Consider the following 22,670-nt stretch of genomic DNA (forward strand, 5'->3'; position numbering starts at 1 on the left):
AACATAGATGTATTCACAGTATATTGTGAAGTAACCAGCCAATGGATATAGCTTACAAACGTCTGTTTAAAATTATCCCAATTTAGGGACAAATGCATGTTTCACAGTTTAACTGGAAAATAAGATGTTCCCACAAAATATTATACCTAATGTCTGCCATTTTTCCAACTTTTCTTATATAAGAGGTTTTAAGACTACAGTAATAGCTGGTATTGATTTACTGACCTGCCTTTTTTAAAACAAAATTTAATGTTATAAAAAAAAGTTAAACCTGCATCTTTCACTTCTGCTGTGCAAACATACAGGGTCTCCTAGAATATCATATGCATTTTATACAGCTGTTTAGAATGACAAGTTTAATTAAAGAACAGGAATTTAAATAGCCTAAACTTACCAACCAGTTAGCAAACTAATTTATCTGATCATATACTGATCACTTGAAATATACTTCAGGGGGATAAAGCACTTCTGTTATGTGACCACACTTAGAAAAATCTACCCATTTACCACTGTTGTGAACACCAGTGGAAACTTTTCAACGGTCAAATGAGAAAAGAAAAATTGCATTATTTGCAATCTGAAAATTCCTACTTAAGGAGAAAGCCAAGATGATGTCAGGCTAAAATTGATACTCATGATTCAGTGCTGCATGGGTGGCTGGCCTCTAAAATTAAATTCTCTCCTGATAAGAAACATCAAGACCTTGCCACTATGGAAAACAGGCCTTTACCTTTGTAAGTGATAACAAAGTAAATTTTGACACTGGGAGAATCTCCTATCCCAATCTAGACAGAGAAATTTTTCTTCAGATTTCATTTGCTTCCTTCCCCGCAAGTGAGAGTATTGGCAGTCTCTTTCGTTAAGAGGACAGATATTGCCCCCTTTTTAAAATAAATTATTTCCAGGATTTCAGGCAAAACATTTAATTATCAGAAATTTATCAAGACATGATAATACAAATATAATAGTTTTTCTATCAGATGAGATAATAACACAGATTCCTGTAATTCTGGGAGCAAAAGAAACATATGAAGCCATACTGCACAAAACCAGAACAGGTATATAACAAAAATAGTATCTTCTAAGTAGGGTAACAGCATTCACTCTAGCAGTGCACATGACATGACAGAACTACCAGCCACAACTCATCAAGGAGTAGCCCAGTGGCACTCTGTTGATTACTTCAGGCTCCTCTGAGGTGATGAGCATCCCAAAATAAAAGAGAAAAAAATACTCAGGGAAAGGTCATCTCCTACGCCTTTAGCACAGCCCCACTTCTTTGTTCCTACTTACCCACAGCAAGACTTACCTTCCCAGAAAAACATCTCTCCCTGTTTTCTGCATACAACCAGCCTTCGTCTCAAAAAAGAAGAAAAACCTCCTCCGCTTCCTGATTAGATGTCACATTAACCTAATCCTTTTCTTTCTATCTCTCCTTGCCATGTCAAACTTCTGTTACAGGTGTTGTAGAGAACGTCTGATGGGGCTCATCGTTTTAATTAAGCCTCCTATGGCCAGTATATTGCTTACACACTAAAAGCAGTGAAACTCAGCCCTCAGTTAATACAGGAGAAATCCAAAACAGCCTCTGAGTTACTCTAGATTTTAAATCCATCCACAAAAATGTAGGTCTTTAATCAAATTAATTCCAACACATACATATTTCTGGGTCTTTGTATATGTCTTCTGCATCTCTAACAAGCAAAACTTCATGGACCTTTAATAGACTGTATCAGTAATTTAGAGTATTTTCAACATTTTGTTAAAAAATCTTCTCCATCAATGACGTGAAATAAAATTAGATTCCATTATGTTTCACAAAAAATTCTCTTAAATAATTCAGTCAATAAATATCAGCCCCTTACAGCAAATGTCACCTATAAATGATCAAGCTCTAACAACTCCCTCTGCTCTACAGGGTCAGACAAAAATCTCTCTATCGCTTCTTAATTGGCAAAATATTTAACCAGTCTGAATAACCACTTAGAGAGAACTTAAACTCTTGATTCCATGTGTTTAAACATTAACATTTTCAGTTTGCAAAAAGTATAAGCGAGTTAGCCTTAAAAAACAAGCAAAAAAGACACACACTCCCCAAAAACCAACCCCCCCAAACTTATTTGCAGCCCATTTCCTTTGATGTGAAAATACCTAAAATAGACACTAGCAAATAGCAACCCTTACACGTGAAGTAATTTTTTAAGGCTTATTTTAATTATCGACTATGAATCTAGTAGTCTGAATGCTATTTTTGACTCTTTATGATCCAAGTAACTAATTTAAACCTAATTTTTCTCAGTTAAATCTTTACAATCTTACCTAAAAAAACCCTGAAAAATTTACCCAGTGAAACATTCAAACTCAATCAACAGATAAATCTCAACTTCTCAAATAACACAGCTTCTTCTTACATTTCCTCAGGATATGATTACCACTTATAAAAAACAAAAATAAACTTTTTTTTTTTACTCCTTTAGGACAATCTCTTCGAGAAAACTGATGTATATTAGCACAGCTCCAGGTAAATAGTCTTAAGCAATCAGCAAAAGCAAAAGATATACCAGATAACAGATCAACTTTACCTTTAATCCGAGCACATACAGGTAAACCAAGATTACTCTCCTTTGATCTACGAAAAAAACAGTCAGGGATAGTGAGCAGCATATCTTTCAGTGATTTTTACTGGAGCCATTGGTTTTCAGCTCCTTGAAAACAATCATACCCTGAACACTCAGGAGGAATGCATCGTAATGAGGAACTTCCCATCACATACTTTCAAGATGTACTAGCAAATACTGTGTCCTTTTTTCTGATTATGAGTGAAATTTTCAAACACTGCTGGTAATTAGGTATGTAAAGTGAACATCAAATTGCCTACGGTGGCACTTAAAATTAGAATTAGGAGGAAGCAAACTTCTGAAATACAAGTCTGAGAAGGACAACACCCCAGGACCCAGCCAGCCCCACAGGCACTGACAAGTCAGCAGCAGGCCCTTTGGCTTGAAAGTTTCTTTCACCAGTGCTAAAACATTGGTGCTCTTTATATGCAGATCTGCACAGGAAGCCCAACTCTTGCCTTCATCACAAATCCCATACAGTAATGCAGTGGAGAGGCACGGAAATACTGCTTAAATCATGAGAGCGGTCTAATACTATGCATTCCCCAAACTGTTTAGGCATTTTATATAGCTCATATATTAAAAAGTCACCTAAAAATAGCCATGGTCCTAAGCATGGGGACCAGAAACTGCAACTCACCACTCTCAACCGCAGCCACTAGCTAAAAATGTACAGAAGCAGGCTCCCTCAATCAGTTTCTTCTTTCTCCTTAGCCTGCCGGCTCTGTTACTCTCAGTTGAAGTGTTCAGCCTCAGTAAGAGAGGCAAATCCTCCTCCTCTCCCTCAGACGCTTCTGTACCCTCGTGGTGAGCAGACCTCACTGAGAGGCAGTGACTGTGGCTCTGAGCCCCTCAGCCCATAGCGGAACGGGAAGGTGAGGCTCCCGCTTCCCTTGCAAGTGCCCTGGCATGCTGGCGAGGGTACGTGATGGCACCACCTTTTCGACTGACACGTTATGGGAGAGCAGGGGGGACAGCATGACCTTGACATTGCTGCCCACAGGAGGGCTGCCTGAGCTGGCAGAGATGCCCAGTGCCCCGAGCTAGATGCCTGCGCTCCCAAGGGAGGTAGGGCTTCACACACCCATTCTGCAGGCCAGGTCTCCAAGCCTCCTTTGGAGAGCGCTGGTTCTCTCAGGCTGTACAAACACAGCAGGCACTAAGCTTAGGTAACTTGAATCAGGTGCTCTGCATCTTGTGATTTTAACGGGATTTGTACAGGGAGTTGCTTTGAAATTGTACCCAGTGTTTTTATGACTTCATTTACTGGTATATTAATCTCTGGCATAATTTTGAAGTATGCCATTTTAAAAACAAATTTATTGAAGGAAAATGAGTTGAGGGGAGAAAGATTCAGTTTCCTTTTATGTGTATAACTCATTTTCATTATCAGCTTATTGCTAAAAACAAGTGATTATTCACTCCTTTTCTTACTAGGTAAAAATCCTTACACATTCAAATAAAAAAATCTGAACACAAATTAAAAACAGGCTTTGCTTGATATTTCTAGTATTTTTACTTTATTTTCCTTGCTATTTTGAAACTACTGTATTTGCAAAATAATGGTAATTCCGCATTACTCAGGCATGTATTTCTTTTTTTTTTTTTTAACATCTGAAATCTGTTATGTCAGGAAATAAAGCACTGTACTATCTATTTTTTAAGCAAATTATCCAGATGGGTCTCTAGAAGTTTAAATTTAGATCAATATATTATAGAGGCTTTCTTACACAGCATAACTCAGTACACAGGACTTCCTTCAAAGCAGAATCAGGGTTTGTTTTTATTTTACTAAACCGTAAGGGATGTCAAACAAAGCTGATCTGGCAGGGACAGCCAAAAAAGACATCAATTTTAATTGCCTTTTTCTGTGAAACAGCAGAAGTCACGCTGGAAAGAAAAGATTCAACATCCAACAGAGTCTTTGTGACAGAGCAAGGACTCTGCACAAGAGACCATGACAAAACTAGCACTCGTTATAGACACACAATGGAACAACAATGACAAAATCTCCCCCAAAAGACATCTTTCTTTCTGGACTGAAAGGTCATGTATTACAGCTGTGAAGGTAACTTTTTTTTTTTTTTGGTTAAGAAATTAGATACACATGTTGGTGATTGAGACTGGAAATAAGACATGGCAGGTCACGTATAAAGCAGTCCCCAGCTGCCACAGTTTATTATTGTTGAACAATATATCTGGAGAAATTATTTGGATTTACAGACTTTCTCAATTACATTTAGGTCTTCAAGAATGTATTATTTCATACAAGAGCAGTTTCCAAAAAAGCATTTAGGCTTGTGAAGGGAAAAAATTCTAGGCCACAGATTGCTTCCAAGATAACCACTATTGGTTGTTGAGGCCAGTTGCGTGCAGGTGACTAAGCTGCAGCAGGGACTACCCCTAAATAAGCTCACCAGGGCAGAAAGGATGCTCAGAGGCACACTGGTTATCCTGACTGACATGAAAGCAGTCCCAAAGCTCAGCCAATTTCAATCACTGCTAATAAGACTTCTTTTGATTTTGGTATAGACTTTTTCTAGAACTCTCAAAGTGCAACACCCTAAAGGATTTCAATATTAATGAGTATTGTCTGTTGCACAAATTAGCCCAGAATCTATCATATGAAAGCCAGGGTCTTGCCAGATGGCCTCTATGCAAACGCATACAGCTAAAGATATAGCTAATAAATATAAGTAATCTTCTGATCAGCAAGTGAAATAGATTCATACCTTACGGAGCTAGAAAGGTCTGCTATGTAACTCAAACCATATGACTTCCTCAAATAGTTCTGTGTTGAATTACAGTTGACTTTTTTTTTTTTTTTGGGGGGGGGGGGGGAAGTAATCTTGATTCTAAAATTGTCCGTAACTTTCTCACTGACACACTAAACTGAATAAGTATACTAGGTCATATTTCTCAGGCTTTTATAGATTTTGCCAGCTCCTCTCTGGTCACAGTTAACATCATCTTTGATTCATGGACAGTAGTACAGGATTCCAGTAGCAGTTGTACCACTGCCAAATGAATGATACAACCTCTGTATTGTCTACTCCTACTCGGAGTGCCTCATTTTTTATACACAGAATTACATTAGTCCTTTCTGGCGAAACTGCTGCACTGAGAGCTCATATTGAGCATATTATCCGCTATGACCCTCTATTCAGAGTTGCCACGTTTTACTCAGAACATGCCTGTAGGCATTACCTTCATTCTTAGTTCCTAGCTGGATGACTTTGACTTTAGAATTGCCATTAGCCAGAACTCAGCTTACCAATCACATCACTCTCCCTTTTCCTTGATTCACCATTCTACTAATTATTTTATGTCATTGGCACGGAACAGGATGATTTTCCATCACTAGTGATTTTTAAACTACATGGAACACTTTTTTTATGCTGTAGCTCAAACTGGAATTAATTCAGAAATGTCCTAATGCCTCCATTACCCAGGCAGTCAGGCTGCCTGACCACAATGGTCCTTTCAGGCTTTGCAACCTTTAGTTCTTTGACTCTTTAAATTCGACAGAGGTAATTTGATGTTTTCTTCTTTGTCACCAATAAAAAGTTTGTAAAGAATCCAAAGCTTATCTAGAAACCCAGTTAAATAATGACAATTCCATATATATAGTTACACTAGGCTCCTATCATTTAACCAGTTCCTAAGCCGCTCGTTGCTTTGATTTTGCTTTGTTCTAGAACAAAAAAAAAGTTGCTGAAAAGTTAAATACTTAACCTAAGTCTATTATATCATTATCTATGAATTTGTGGCTTTATCTAAAAAAAGTTCATTTGATCAGATAACTTTTCCACAAACTCATACTAATTAGTATCAATTTTACACTCCTTTCAGCGTGTCTTAATATATTCCTACCTTGGGCAGCATGATACAACTCCAATGCAAACGCCTGGCTTTCTCAGCATTTCCATTCAGCTCACCATCTTTTTCCTGAAGACGCAGAGCATAGTTTTTAGGTAGCACTTGCTACTCAAGAAATTGAATATTTCTGCATATGGCAACCTGCTGCAGAGGGTCAGGCTGCTGTTGCTGAAAATGTAAATGGGAGAGGAGCCAAGGACTGTTTCTGATGTACCACTGCACAGCAACATCAGTTTGCTCCTCAGGCAGCAGCAGCAATTCAATGCTTCAGGACTGGCAACCCAGTCCACCCTCCTTCCAGCTGCTGATCCAGCTGGCTGCCTAACGTCTCACCCAGAGCAGTCCAAAACAAAACCTGGATCCAGCCCATAAGCCTGTTCTGTACAATATTAAGTCAGCACATATAATCTAATAAAATAGAGACATAACACTGGCATCATTTTCTAGTCTCTGAGAGTTCCCCAGAAGTAAAACCGCTGGGGCGGGAGGAGGTGTAAGTAGCATTACAGAGCACAGAACTCACTGGTCAGCTTTTTCAAGCATTCTGGATGTACTTTATTTGGCCCTGGTGACTTGAATGGTTGCTGTTCAACATCCTGAGTTACTGACCAGAATCTGTTTCATTCTAAACTTGTGAAAAGAGCTACACTGTCTCTTCCAGATACTGGACCAGGCTATCGAACTAAAACACTTGCTAGTTTTACATTCTCATTTACAGTTATACCATTCCTATCTAGTGATGGCCTAATTGTAATGCTGCAGTTCTATTTGTTCCTGATACAAAAATCTCAACTTCTACAGTCCTTAACCACAGTGATCAGGATAATCACACCCATGGAGCAGAGTCTTGTTTCTATTAAACAAGAACTGTAACTAGTTCCTCTTTGTACAGATGGTGAACTATCACGATGATCTAAAACGTTCCAATTCCTTCCAATTCCTATTCCAATTACTGTTCCAAATACTTTTTTTCAAAAGTTACAGTGCACTGTTGTATAGGGTACATATTTCCATAATACAGTAATAAATTAGTAATAGCCATTGCCATCAGTGTCTAAAGATCTAAGTTTCTAAAAATCCAAGACACTTGTGAGGTGAAACAGAAAGACTGAAGGTCTGAGAAGGCTAATTATTATCCGGTCCTAGTAAATTAAAACAAAAAGGATTAATGTAAAAAAAAAAAAAGATTTTTGTATGTTTGGAATCTAATACAGATATACTGTGAAGATATACAGATGTACTGAATGAACATACACCTAGAGTTTAATAGATGGCACTGGGAAGCATTCTGAATTGTGGGTGGTGCTGTGCGAAGAGCTATTCTAGGAGTCTTTTAAAACTAGAAATCTGTTATACCGCTGCATTTGATAGCTGGGGACCAGACTCGGTGATCCAGAGCCTTTAGTAATTCAGTATTCTTAAGTAATTCAGAAAGAAATTGGCTGGATGTGCCTTTAGAATTTATGACAAATGAAAATTAGGATGGTGTGGTTACTGCTGAAAAGGACCAGTGACTACCACAGCTATGCTGGTTCGAGGTTTTTTAATTAACCTTATAGTTTACATTTTGAATTTCTGCACATGCGGAACTGACTTCTTCTCATATATATACATAGATCCTAAGTATATACATACACACACACACACACACATATATATATATCAGTTATAATCTTGATGGGTGGAAACCATACATTTCATTTCATTTCCTATTACTCTGCATAATACCTCTATAAACAAAAGTCAGATCTCCATGGGCACTGGTAACACTACCACTGCCAAATGGGTATGTTGTCTTTCAACACTATTAAGCAAAGTGATTTTCTTTCATCTTAGAGATGAAAAGGTTTGTACAAACTTACAATACAACTATTCCCTAGCAAAAGCCTTTCTACAACTATTCATAAATTTATTACAGTTTCCAACATTAGTTCATGTCATAATTGATGTTGATATTTTCCCATAAAGTTAGTAAGAACAGTTTTAAAATGGAATGGAAAACTACATCTCTTAAGTGCCAGTTAACTTCTGAGACAACTTAAATAAGATACAAAACTCTAATCAACATGAATTCAACAGTGCATAATGGCCTTAAAAACAAACAAACAAAACTCCAGACAGTATTGATCAGTAACTACTCCTGAAGAGAAACAGAAGTAAATACAATGCTCATAGCATCATTTAACATAACATGGTTCATTTTCTTTGTTATTTTTTCCGAAAAGGAAACAGTCTCCTCTTACTCCAACAACTACAGTGCTCCTGAAAGCACTATAATCACAGGCAATGCACAGTGTAACCATTATCTACACTTCCCCTGCTGTAAAAATCAGAATGCGTCTTCAGTTCTAGATTTTTACATATACACACACACACACACATAAAATCAGACTGCTGTAAGTAACTGAAATACTATTTTTCAACTCCGTTTTACAGAGGAAAATTGCTGTTCCGCAAGTACTCAGCAAACCTAACCTCAACTAGGTCAATACGATCAGTTTCAGCCTCTTTTGAGCAAACCCAAAGAGTTCCCAGGCTGTGTCTGGTGGTTTCCTTCCCTACGGTCCATTAGGAGTTGAAAGGCAGGGCAGTTCAGAAACAAATGGAAGAGGCTTAAAGCAACATGCAAAAGATGAGAGTTAAGTTTTTCCCTTGGCCATTCCAGCTCTAGAAGCAAATACAACGTGTGCAACACGACTAGCCAGGGCAGCAGGGAAGCAGCCATTAAACGTTTGGGGCTCTTTATGCCCTGCTCATTTTGAGCCACACAGCGAGTCTCCTGTAGCAGCTGCTCTCCAGAGCTGCTGAGGTGCACCACAGAACTGTCTTGTTCTGTAAAAGCCAGACCAACTACAAAAAGCATAACAATGCTGTGCTGTATCTGCAACAAGTACTAATTTAAGTATGACAATTTCTAGCTCACCAATCACGTTCCTGAGGGCAGATTTCCACTTACAGGATGGCAAGAGAGTAACGTTTCTGAAGTTCTACGTTAAGGGAGACTCATGAGTTCTGGATATGAAAAGCTAGTCAAAGGTGCCACAAAAAGGGAGCATACACCTGGAGCACGTGAACGTACATCATACACATGAACAGCACATACGAAATACATCAGCACACATAGCACACAGGGCAGCGTTTGTTTTCTTGATAACTAACAGGAATAGACCTCTTAAGGAAATAGCTCCCCTCACCTGCCTCTATTACCTGCAGTCATTTCTTTCTCAAGTGCTCAGGAGAACATAAACTTTATAAATTGACAACAAGAATAGCAAATATAGGTGAGAACTGGGGGAGGGGTAAGAGAGAAAGGAATGCAAGGTACCAGCATGCCCATGCTTTCTTCTGAAGCGAGCACCTCCGTTGAGGGCAGCTGGGAGGAGCCGGGCAGGCTCCCCTTCAGGACAGCACCTACGCGTAGAACGTTCCAGAAAGCGACCCCACCTGGCCAAGACAGCTCAGGCCACGCAACTCGGCTGCCCCAGTCCTACCAAACTGAAGGAAACTCCAGTTCCTGATCTGATTTTGCATCTTCATCTGTTTATATGAGGAAAAGGAAGATACTGTTGGAGCCTCTTTCAGAATGAAAACAAATCAAACGTTTCGCAAATTTACAAAAACTACTTAAAAGATCACGTTACTAAAAAAAATTCCCTAGCTATAAACGAAAGACCAAGATAGTTATGCCCTACGTATTTTACTAATCATTCAACAAAATCCCTCCGTTATGTTTCAGAATACTGAAGTTTTTTAGAGGTAATTTTTCTCACTAGCTGCCATGCTAGAATACGGATGGTTCAGGATTTGGCTGCTTTTTTAAAAGTCGTCATCTAATCAAATCATTCACGCAAAAAGAAAACCTCAAAAGTCAACTATGTGATGAAAGGGTAACTATAAAAATGGATAAGCTAACTTTGTCTTTTAATACTAGTTTAGTTCATTTTGTAAGTAACATTCATCTTTTTAAAGCATCAAATGTAAATGCACTAACTAAAAATAAAAGCAGACAGAATCACAGAAAGCTGTCTGTAATTTTGTGAAGTACGTAAGTGCTTTATATCTTTAAAAATAGCGTTCACCATATATAATTAATTTAATAGACCACACTTTATGGCTGTGTGCCACATCCCACTTATTCTGGGAACACTATAAAAGACAGAAGATTATATGACTACAAACGTCAGCGTGACTGGTCCCTGAGTTATCTAAAAAGTACATTGTGAGCAGTATTTATTAAGTCACGGGAAGGGATTTAGTTATGAGGCTACGGAAAGGGAGTGGAAACAGACCATCTCTTCCTCCTGTTTAACAAACAAGCTGCACCACCATGTCCCTGTTTTTAAAACAGAGGTCATATTTGCTTATTTTGTTCAATGTAATTCATTGTCCGTCAGTTACAGGTAACGTCTTCAAGGAAAGGTGTTATGAACAACTTCATATCATTACATTGAAGGAACGGAGACCTTTCTACTAGTTGTATCATCACTAGTATCCATAAGATGCAAGTCCCCAATATTACTCCACCCTTTAAAGATAATAGTAAATTTAAACGTGCCTGCTTTGAAAAAAGGAATTGCATAGCTATGTCTGGTGAATGCTCAATGAAATGGAACATCCACTCATTCGGTTACTGCAAGATACATAGCTTCTTAGATATCTCCAGTTGTATGTATATACCTTCATGCAATCAAAATGCATAAATCCCAGTCATCCAAACGGGTACGGTGTGATCTCTGGCTTCATGACCTGCACATGCGTCTCCTGTCACATGGCCACATACTTTCCCATCACATAGTGGGCAACTACCCAGTCACACCGTGTGCAGGGCCATCAAGCCACAGGGAGGAGGGAGGGAACAGGACACAGTTCGCAATTCATCTGGCTCACTGCCCTCTCCCTGCATATTACTGAAGGGCTTCAAGAAGGCAGAGACAGAATGAATAGCATAATAAAATTATTAGAGAAAACAGAAAGAAAATCATGGAAGGAGAAATATCAGGCAAAAAAGCCACTTAAATGCATTTCTTTTGTAGCAACTCCCATGAAACGCAAGAGTCTCCTAGAGCTGGAGAGTAAAAGGATTCGCTACAAATCTACACATCTAAGTAATACAGAACCTGGAAAGCAACTGCAAATTAAGGTCATTATCCAATGAACATTTCCATCACAACCACTAACACAAGTTCGAGAACTAGGAGCCACTAATTATGCTGAAGTTTATTTAAAAAACAAACTGTTCTTACAAACTGGGGATAGGGAACAGAAAGTCTGTTCAATCTAGGTCAATGCAAGACTGCTCATTGCAGCATCACTTTGTTCACAAAGTATCTAACTTAAAAGATGTGACTAATGTAATTTCTGTTATTTCATAGGAAACACTTCCACAGAAAATGATTTCAATGCATGAGTTATGCTGACATACAGCCTACATTTTCTTCATTGCATCCCACTATCACCTTGCTTCTTTGACCTCATTTCATCACTGTTTAACAAAGCCAGTAAGACTACTTTTGTTTTCCTTATAAATCATCCCACCAATCCTTTGATCCTTTTGATACCTTCTTCTTAACTCCTTTGATTCTGTCAACATCTTTTCATATCAGGTACCTCAAACCGACTGCAATTCCAACAAATGTAAATGTATTCCAGGACTAAGAGGGAGGCATGTTATAAAACGGCGAAGAAATACCTATCTTTTTTTTTCTTGATCCGCAGATTATTTTTGCGGATTAAAATGGCATTGATCTTTTTGCATTACTACCTCAAACTCAAATCTTACGTATTCTCCCCTTCCTTTAAACAGGAACAGTTTTTAGGTGTTTCAGGCCTATCTGCTTCTTAGTTTAAACTGCGTAGCTACATGGCATTAAATAACATTTTCCAAGCTAAAAGCAATACAGTATTTTCACATTTGCATTTTTTTTTATTTGGGAGGCTCAACCTCTCTAATGAAACTTACTTCTGATGCTGAATGAGGGATGATACTCTCATCTCTTTCTCTGCGGGCATTTTCTTAATGGATTCCTGTTTTGAGAAATATATTGCTTCTGCACCAGACTCAACTGTGAGTTTTAAAGGTACTTTACAAAATCATGTCAATTATGGCAAATGATACTTTTTGCACATGCCTTATTAAATCAAATTAAGACTGTATCTGCATATATAAGACTAGAAATACATCTCAAAAGTTAATTATGTAATGAGCAGTCATGTTTATTATTATAATCCTATTAAATATCATAAAACAGTATATACTTTACTTGCATTTGTAATATTTTTCAGATAGCTATTTAAATATATAAATAGCTAAGTTTTAAACACATGCACTGTCTACACTGTACTGGAACAAACAAACATTTTGGCAGTGTATGTTCCAACTGAGCTGAGTTGGAACCTAGTACACAGACAAATAAGTGAAAGGGAGCCAAAACGACTTCCCTCTAAAGACAGAAACTCATTTAACCATATGAAAAAGAAACAATCATTAGGGAAACCAGTTTATCTTCTGTTTCTGAAAGGATATAATAAATAACAGATACAACTACAGTGTGGGCCTCATCCAGGAAATCTGTGCGGTCTCTCGGACCACACACTCCTTCTAGAAAGTCACATGTAGTAATGATGAAGCAACTAACCCACCCAGAGCAATGCTTGGATCACTTACGTATGTCTAGAAAAACAGAGACATTCAGCAAATGGTTACCTGCACCTCAGGAACTATCCCCGTTCTGAATTCTGTCTTTGAGAATGCAAGAATGGCTAGAGGCCTCTGCACAGACTTACTTCCCCAAATAATTCCAGTGCAACAACAGATTCATCTTTAGACAAAGTCTTCTGTTGACTGCTTCATTTTTTAACTCCAACATACTGAAGCCTTCAGAATGGCAGACATCTCTGGGGCCACAGTCAACGACCACAGAAGTGGGTGCTGACCAACATGTTCCAGCCTAGAAGTTACTAAGCACTGTACACAAATACCCAAATCCCTGTGGAAAAGGAAGGGGAAACCATGTATTTCTTGATCAAGTTGAATTAGAGGAGAAGGAATATGAAATTTTTCACTCAATGATTGCTTCTCCTCTAACTGGCTGACAGCTAAGGAATATTACTGCAATGACAATGCCCTTTTTTAAAACCATACATACGCTATCTTCAAAACAAAACGGGAATCATTCAAAAAAACTGGCTCTCAGCAGGGCCCTGATCCCTACTGTGGGGGACGGACTAGATACTGAATCATTTATTCCACTCTGAGAGAATGCAGACTTCTCAGAAAAAAGACCCAGTTTTTGCAGCACAGACAGGTTTAGGCTGACTATATCCATATGTAGTAATTTTCTCCATTAAGTCTTTATCTTAGTCACATGAGGACAAAAAAGAAAAAAAGCCAATAACCCTAAAATAAAGTATGAATAGACAAAATTAAGATTCACCAGGCTTAAAACATGGATCAGCCTCTACCCACTAAAGACAAGGCTGAACAGCAATTTTCATTGCTCTCTCAGTTCATAAACAAAGTTTATTACTACGTTACTCAACCATTAATACAGTAACAGCATGCACGTGTTACAACAAAAGAAACATTCAATTTGAACTAGTTAAATCTAGAGTTATAAGAATATAACTGGTCATCTGGTATCAAATAGTTTACAGTTGTATGCAAAATGAAATTGTAGTGTATAGCAAAGATACCCTTATGAAGTTGCCAGTTGTGAACAGCAGACAGAAGCAGTAGATAGGCACATTTATTATTTTTAAAGACGACACTAATTTCACTGTAAGACCAGCAAATAGACTACTTCTATAATTTGGTAATGAAATAAACACAGATTAGGAGTTATGATATTTGTTTCTCACAAGTGAAAGAGAGATGTCCATGGCTATCCAAACATGACAGACAGTTCTACACCCTTAAAAATGATGCTTAAAGAAAAACACTGAAGAGAAAGGAAAGGAGAAGGTCTGTGGCTTTTGCAAAGGAGCAGAAGTCCAGATTTAGGAGTCCAAATGTGAAGCCCTTGCACTCAGCCTCATACAGTCATTCAGAACTTTTATCCCTTCTGCTCTTTATGAGGACAATGCCCTGCATGCAGTATTGTTCTAGATAGTGTTTGAGTATGAAGTCAGTACTTATTTGCTATTATTTAATGTGATGTTTTTAGCTATTTTTATTACCTACGGTTACTCTTAAAAAAAAAAAAAAACACACACCCATGACCCTACCTTACATATTTCCTTTCTGAACAGGGAGATAAATAATGGAGTTTTGAGCTTCTGAGGCCTTGCAAGAAGCAACGGGAAAATAACTTGAAAACTAAACCAAAAAAGAAATGGCAAATAAGCACCTTTTTTTTTTTTTTTTTTTTTTTTTAAGATCTTGACTGAGGAGGAGGGCTAGGTTCAAGCCAGTCCACAGAAAATAAATATCAGAAAGCTTTTTTTTTCCCTACATCACAAGCTGGTTTACCATACTACACAATGGGACCATAATTGCCTATTCTTCGCTTATCAGACCAACATCTTCCTAAATTGGGTCATAATGTCTGAGGAATTTAGAGATAATGTGGAATATATTATGTGCGTTTGCAAAGATGGCTACACTATTCCCATCAGCTGATTGATGATGTCTCAGCCCACAGACAGACAAAGACCTGGTGCACTACATTTTAATTAACAGTGCATATAAATAACCTTTCACATTGTCAGATACAGAAAAACATAAGTGAGTAATAAGACCACTGATTTTGACGTTCAGTCTTTCTGGTAGAGGAAAGTAGATCAGAAAGGGACACACTGATTTTCCAAATTACCTAGTTTGTATAAGGCATATTTTAATTTTTTATCCTCACTACAAAAAAAATTCTTCAATAAAACACTATATTCTGTTTAGTTCTAAGAGCAAATGTGAATGGAAAGTGAAGCAATAAATATCAGCTCAGTGCCTGAAAATGTAGACTATCCCTTGGCAGAGAACACTTATGGCCACAGATGAGGATTCAGAACGAAGAACTTTAAATGAAAGATTTGTTAATTGGTTATTAAATTAATCTTTTATGAAACTGTTAAAATTTCTTGCGCATTTGATTAAGTTGCTGACATCTTTAGGAACCATATAATGTAGAATGAAGAACACAATAGTGAGTGACAGCTTTGGTAGATGTGTCTTATTATTACTGATTATGATGATAGTGACTACTGCAGGAGGAAAGGATGGTAGTCAAGACTTCTTTGGAGTATCTTTTAATTAATCGTCTCCCTTCCATAATCTAACATCCAAAAAGAGTGTCTAACAGGTTTCTGCTAATAAATATGGTCTGGTTATATAAAGATTTAGAAGAAGAATCATTATCACAGATAAGAGATCTGAGGTCAATGATCAGTCACACTGATTGACTGATAGATAGATAAAGGGCCATTTTTTTCACCCCTATCTTTTTCAGCATAACTCTGAGTAGCAAAAGGGTAAACCGAAAAAACAAAAAGACTTCCTTTGAACTGTGTTCACAAATCATATCTAGCACAGGAGCCTCTCAGCTGTATTCCCTCATTCTCTGGCAAAGAACCTTGCATTTTTCATCAGCTAACAGGCAGGTATCTAAGCAGTAGCTTAATTTTACCTCATACGCTTCTCAGAAGCACAGTCAGTCAATGATCCATGTCATTCGGCTAAACTTTCCTCTGTCCATACAAAAGTATTTCTGTGCAACAGAAGAGCTGGACCACTTTCCTGCCTAAGAAGAAAACTTGATCTTCTTTCGTCAATTCAGAAATACACAGCTGTGATACTGTTGACTATGACTAATTGCATTTGGCACAGCTTTAATAAAACTTCAGAGAACAGAACTGTATTCGCTATGTGCAAACACATTACGAGTTCAAATATTTACAAGTATCAAATGATGACATTTGAACATAAGACTACTTCTGGGGTTTATTACAGTTTATTCTTAAGGTAGTCAAAAACAACTCTGCTGTAGTAATATTAATTAACATTCCCTCAATGTGCAGAGATCAAAGTAGCTACTATATATACATTTCAACAATAACAAAACAGCACTCACTGTTCTTTACAACAAACTTCAATCGTCTCACCTACATAAACCTAAATACTACCTTTTAGACCTCTGTGTAATCCTGCCTTCCCGACCTCCAAAGCCACATACTTCAATATAGCTCGCTTCAGTGTAAACTGTATGGGGTTTCAGTATGATCAATCTGCTTCAGAGGCAGATGTGGGAACAGACTACAAAGACCCTGGAAGGAAACTTCATAATACCTACATGATTCATTTCTTTTTAAACCTGTGTGCAGCACATCAGCACCAGATAATCTGGGAATTCAACCACTGTTAACATAAAGGATGCACAGAATAAGCCAGTATTTGCTACAAAAATGCTATATAAGAAACACGTAGGTGGTAAGTCATGAAGAAGCATGCAGATACAGGCTAGAGTAAAAAGCATTGTTAATTTAACCTGCATAGCCATTTTGGAAAACCCAGCAAAAGTGTGCTAAATATATCAATACATGACATAAAAGTAAAGAATGCATGTGCAACACATGGCTCTATGTTCATTAACGCCAGATTACCATCTGGAACATCACCATCTGGAATGGTCACCAAGCAATCCAAATTACACCCCGAGCAGGTGTGGACACAGTCCCATTTACGTTAAGTTTGCCAGAGCACAGGATATTGCATTCATACACCAGCTGAAGGAAGACAAACAATACCGGGTCTGGCATTCTCAGAGCTGTACAGACAAGCAATATCTGACATAGCAGAAAACCTACTAACACAAAGTTAACTTATTAAAATTTCAGCTGACAAGGTGTGCTTATACTAGATAATTGCAGAATGTGGTTATGCATTTTTTATCTGCTTGTGAGTACCTTAAAGATGTACTATTGAATCAACACTCTAAAGTAATCTAGTAGATTAGTGTCTGTAGAAAAATTAGTAACACAGCTTCCCTCTCTCTATGCTTCTGTCTCGATCAGCGATCTGGGAGCTTTCTGTCTTTTTTCTAACTCTGCAGGGAATATTGCATCTTTTGTGTTCATGTCACCAGGTAAAATGCATCTATAATAGACGGGGGAAGGGCAGACAGAGGAGAAATTTCCGTATTAAATAAAATTTCACACAAGGGTTGGAGAAATTAAATCAGCAAAATACAGTTAGGATTACAGGCATAGCTGTTTAGATTCTCTAAATGAGACAATGTGTATTATCTCATCTGGCAGTTTAGCATGACTGAAATGAAACATAATTTGTAGCTGACGCCAACTGGCAGGACACAGACAAATGTTCATGGCAATTTTTTCTTTTTTTTTAAATGTAATTCTGTCTTAAATTATAAAGAAAATGAATAAGAGGCTTTTGGCCCATAAAGTGCAAGATCTGCAGATGCTACCCTGAACTGCTAACTCACAGAAAAGTGTATCTTGAGTTTTTATTTTTTAAAAAGACAAACAAAAAATTTTAAGAACAGCTATGCCAGGTCAAATCTTCTGCTCAGTACCCCTGTCTCCAAGAGCAGCCAAAAGCGGATGTCTGGGGAAGAGGATAAGAATAGTGTAAGCATTTAGTCATACTTTCCCCAAATACTCTCCAGCCTCCAACAATTTGCAGCTCAGGGACTTTCAAAGCCAGAGGTCATGCTTATGTATTTAATAATCCTCTATGGACTTTTTCTTCCATTCATTTTGTCCAGTCTCCGTTTGAATCAGTGTAAATTTTTAGTACCCGCAACATCCTGTGTAGTTCCACAACTTAATGATACGTGTGTGAAGAACATCATCTTTTTGTTGTTCTGAACCTGACACCTGTTAGTTTAATTTACAGGCACATTAGTTCTCGTATTGGGAGAGACAATGAACGACTGATCCCTATCAGCCCAGTCATGCCATTCATGATTTTATAAAACTTTGTTGCATCCCCAGTTGTCTATTTTCCTCATTGACTTAACTCTGTATGAAAAGTGTTAACACTTCTCTGACTGTCCTTGCACCACTTCTCTGGATCTTTTCTGGTTTTACTAGATCCTTTTTGAGATGGTCGTTCAGGACTGCACACAGCAGTCCAAATGTGAGTACACCACGGATTCAAATGGTAGATTTGTACTGTACTCTTAAAAAAAAAAAAAAAAAAAGTCAGAAAAACCCAGATTCCTAACATTCAGATTGCTTTCTTGACTGTGACATATTCATGGAACTATTTATTATAAAGCAAAGATTTTATATCCAAGTGATAAGTCTGGTCAGAACCCATCACTTTACATGAAAAGGTAGGTTTGTTCCCCTGTTTCCCCAATACCTCACCGCTTTTTTCTACAAACATTGAGTTGTATATACTGTTTTATTGCCAGGTTACTTGATTTTGTAAGGCATTTCTACAGATTCATGTGTTCATTACCTAAATAACACTTCAGCATTAGCAAACTCTAGAATAGATCAATATGCACCTCCACTGATAACTTCCTTCCGTTGTGACAATTTCCTTCTACCCCCTTTTTTTTTTTTTAAAAGAAGCTTCACGATTCCCCCATAACAGCTTACTTTCCTTAAGAGACTATTTGAAATCTAAGCAGCCTAACAATCAACTTGATTTCTGTTACCTATGTGCTTCTAGGTTTATGAGGCCCTTCATAAACTCATGTTATCTCTTCCTCGGTATGTCATATTTTATATGTTTCCACTGAGTTTACATTTTGTTACATATGCATATTACAGACATCTGGCATACTGGTCTGTAATTTCCCAAATGTCCCCTAGAATCTTTTCAAAACTGCCACACATGTGCCAGTGTCAGTCCTCCATTAACAAAGTGTTTTAAAGAAGGTCTCACCACATTTAGCAGTTAGTTCATTTCTGAGTTTCTTTAGAACTCCTGGGTGAATACCATCTGAATCTGGCAGTTTGTTATTGCTCATTTTTGTCCGTTATTCTGCATCTCCTGCCAGCATTTTAATTTGAGAGAGACCCTCTAATGAGTTTCCCATAAAAAAGAACTCCAGTGCAGAAACCTCCATCAAATTCTTCCACAGTGAACAGAAAATCAGAAAATAAACTTAGCCTTTCTACTGGGCCTTACCTTCTCTGAATGTTCCTTTTATTCCCTGAAAATCTGTGGGCCCTACAGGCTCACTGACAGACTTCCCGCTCCTTGAGGTGTCTAAAGAAGAATTTGTTACTAATTTTGATGCTTTTCTCAGGTTAATCCTCAAATTCTTTCTTAACCTATTTTTCTGTGTTTGTAATGCCTATTTAATTTGCCAGAGTGTATCCCTTCTATTTTCCTCTGTCTGACACAACTTGTACTTTTTGAACTACAGCTATTATCCCTGAAACTACATTTTCCAATGAGCATCAATTACACAATGGCCTAGTGTTAACATTATTGAAATAGACAAGGATGGAGGTCAGTATTTTTTCGTGAAAAACAAAAAAAAAAATCTTACGTCCATCACTTGTAAACTAACTGAAAGACTTCAGAAGAAATGAAGTTTCCCTCCAAGCATTAACATATGTGTGAACTGCTTTCTCCAGTCTATGGGATCATTGGAAGTCACAGTAAATTTTTCTTTTCTCAGATTCTTCAAAACCCATGCCAAATTAAATCATTTGTTCTCCAAGGAAAATATTTTGGCCTAAAATTTTCCCATCTATTTTTCTCTCCTACTTGCATCATTCAAGGAGAAAAAAAGAGATTTAGTTAAAAATTCTTCCCTTTTCTAAGGCAAGGTTTTTATCTGAAAAATATTTGTTTCAGTATTTTCAGGAAGGACCTGTAGGATGGAATAAAGTCAGCTGTTATGTTAGCAGACAGTTTTAAGAGATGAGAATTCGAAATGACAAACTGGAGGAACGCTCTGAAAAAGCAGTGTCATCTTCAGTAAGGACATGCACAAGATGCTACATATAGGCAGGAATAACGAGCTGTAAAACTAACAGAGCGAGCAATGTGTTACAATATTTGTGCTCGGAAAAAAATGCAGTGGGTTACTGTCCAAACATGAAAAAGAGTCACAGAGTGGCAAAAAAGACGAACAACGTACCAGTAGATATGATACATTTCTGTCCAATATCCATCCCACTCTATGCTATTCAGCTTCACTAATACCTCAAGTGGAATAGAGTCTTAATTCAGACAGAAAACTTCAAAAGATGTGAAGAAATGGAAGACAATCCAAAGAAAAACAAGAATAGCAGACGTACAGAAAACAGCACCTATGAGGTCAGACAAAGAATTCAGCTTAAAGAAAAAACAGGGTATGACAGGCAAGAAGAAACATTAAATATTGTTGTAAGAAGGAAAAAATGGTTTTCTTTGTCCAAGATAGATGCAGAATGAGTAGCTATGGTGCTAAGCAGCATTGAGAAGGGTATGAATCGGACAACTGGAAAAGAAAACTTTCTTACGGCAAGATGATGTGAGGGAGACTGCTGAGTCTCTTAAGAACAACTCAGACATGACAGATAGAGAGATCCTAACCTGAGACAGGGGAATGGACTAGGCAACTTCATAAGGCCTCTTCCCATTCCATCTTTTTATGATCTTGTCCCCAGAATCTAAGGCAGAATCTCCTTTTTCCAGTGATTTAACAAGAAAGAGTTACAGGGCTGCCTTGGAAAAATGAGGTTGCAAGCAGGCTGCTCACACAAAAAGTATTCATCCATACCTTCTCCCTGCCTGCATCTGAAAAGCTTGTAGGGGGAAAAAAAAAAAAAAAGCCTAGGAGTGGCCAAGAGCTAGATGAATTGTGCGGTAAGCATGGACTCCTCTGATCTGACCTTTTCCAGGCCTTCTCCAAACATACCTTGGAAGCAGATGCGTACTATGCCTACGCAGTGCAGTGGATATGTGCACATGGCCTGAGGCATCCTGAAAGTGCATCCTGAGGCATCCTGATTGCACATCCACTGTGCAATCCATGCAACAGAAAAACTACATAGATGCTGCTGATACGAGCCACTTGAGCACCAATGGGTTAGAGCATTCTCTTTCAGATTTGCACTCTCTTTTAAACTTTCATGTTCCACTTTAACATGTCCCATTATTGCACTAAGCACAGTCAAGAAAGACTGGATATTTCAGTACTCCAAATTTGGTTGCGATGAAAGGCAAGCTCTAATTCATGCTGTCAGGGCTGTCATGGAATGTGGTTTGGGTCACTTGGATATAAAGATTGGTTGAAGGTAATTACACTGATTTTATGCAGTCATGATCATGACTAATGACTGAATAAACATGTATGCACAACACAAGCCTCATAGATATTTCTGCAAACTGGCAGCCTCTGCTAAATTATCTAGCACCTCAGCAGAGCAATCAGCTGGGCAGTCTGTGGAAAATCTTGCACTCTAGCTGTCTGTCATGTACTGGCAGTACAAAGAAAAACTAAAGCAGAGAGAAAAATTAATTACACTTTTGTTAACTCTTGAAAGGTAAACCACACCAGACCATTACCGTACTGAAAATCAGTGTAGAAGTACTACTGAAATATTTAAAAGAGAGAGAGAGAGAGAGAGAGAGAAGGCATAATACTGCATAAACTTTCTATTGAGCATAAAACTATAATTTAATTATCATGATGAATTTGGCCCACCACTTACTGTTGAAATTGTAAGTTAAAACAATTTTTTTAAATATAGAAACAAATCCACAAATATGACCATTTAAAATTCAAATATATGTAACTAATCTCAACATATAAAAACCACACAAGAAGATATTACCTTATTTAGAAAAGAACCTATATTTAAAATTCCCTTTTCAACAGGTCAGTTTCAACCAGAATTTTCCTGTAAACTCTAAATTATTCAGACTTGGCTGTGCAGAATGATGGTCAGGTGTTATCAGGGGCCTGTTCTGTTCTAAAAGACAGTAATAACTGCTATTGTCATGGTAACTATGTACATTTACCGTCTTGCTTACATCACAAAATAAAATACTGAGAAGACTATAGCGTTTGCATAAGGTGCCTTCCTTTGATAATACTACAGGCAGAGTTCAATAATTACAATTCATAAATATTAAATATTTATACACAATATCCAGAAAGATGATGTATTCCTCTGCACACAAGGAACTACCTTCTGAAATTCTGTACAAATCTTACTCTATTAAACTCCAGACAGGTAACAAATTTTATTCTCATCTGCAACACCTTG

General features: G+C 37.7%; 1 protein-coding gene across 3 annotated transcripts in view; it reads right to left on the minus strand.

The window, feature by feature from the left end:
* Window positions 1-22,670, minus strand: part of LOC104152954 (LHFPL tetraspan subfamily member 2) — a 125,720-nt gene that overhangs the window by 97,190 nt on the left and 5,860 nt on the right. The window lies entirely within an intron of this gene.

The sequence above is a fragment of the Struthio camelus genome, chromosome W, assembly GCF_040807025.1.
Source record: "Struthio camelus isolate bStrCam1 chromosome W, bStrCam1.hap1, whole genome shotgun sequence".
Taxonomy (NCBI): domain Eukaryota; kingdom Metazoa; phylum Chordata; class Aves; order Struthioniformes; family Struthionidae; genus Struthio; species Struthio camelus.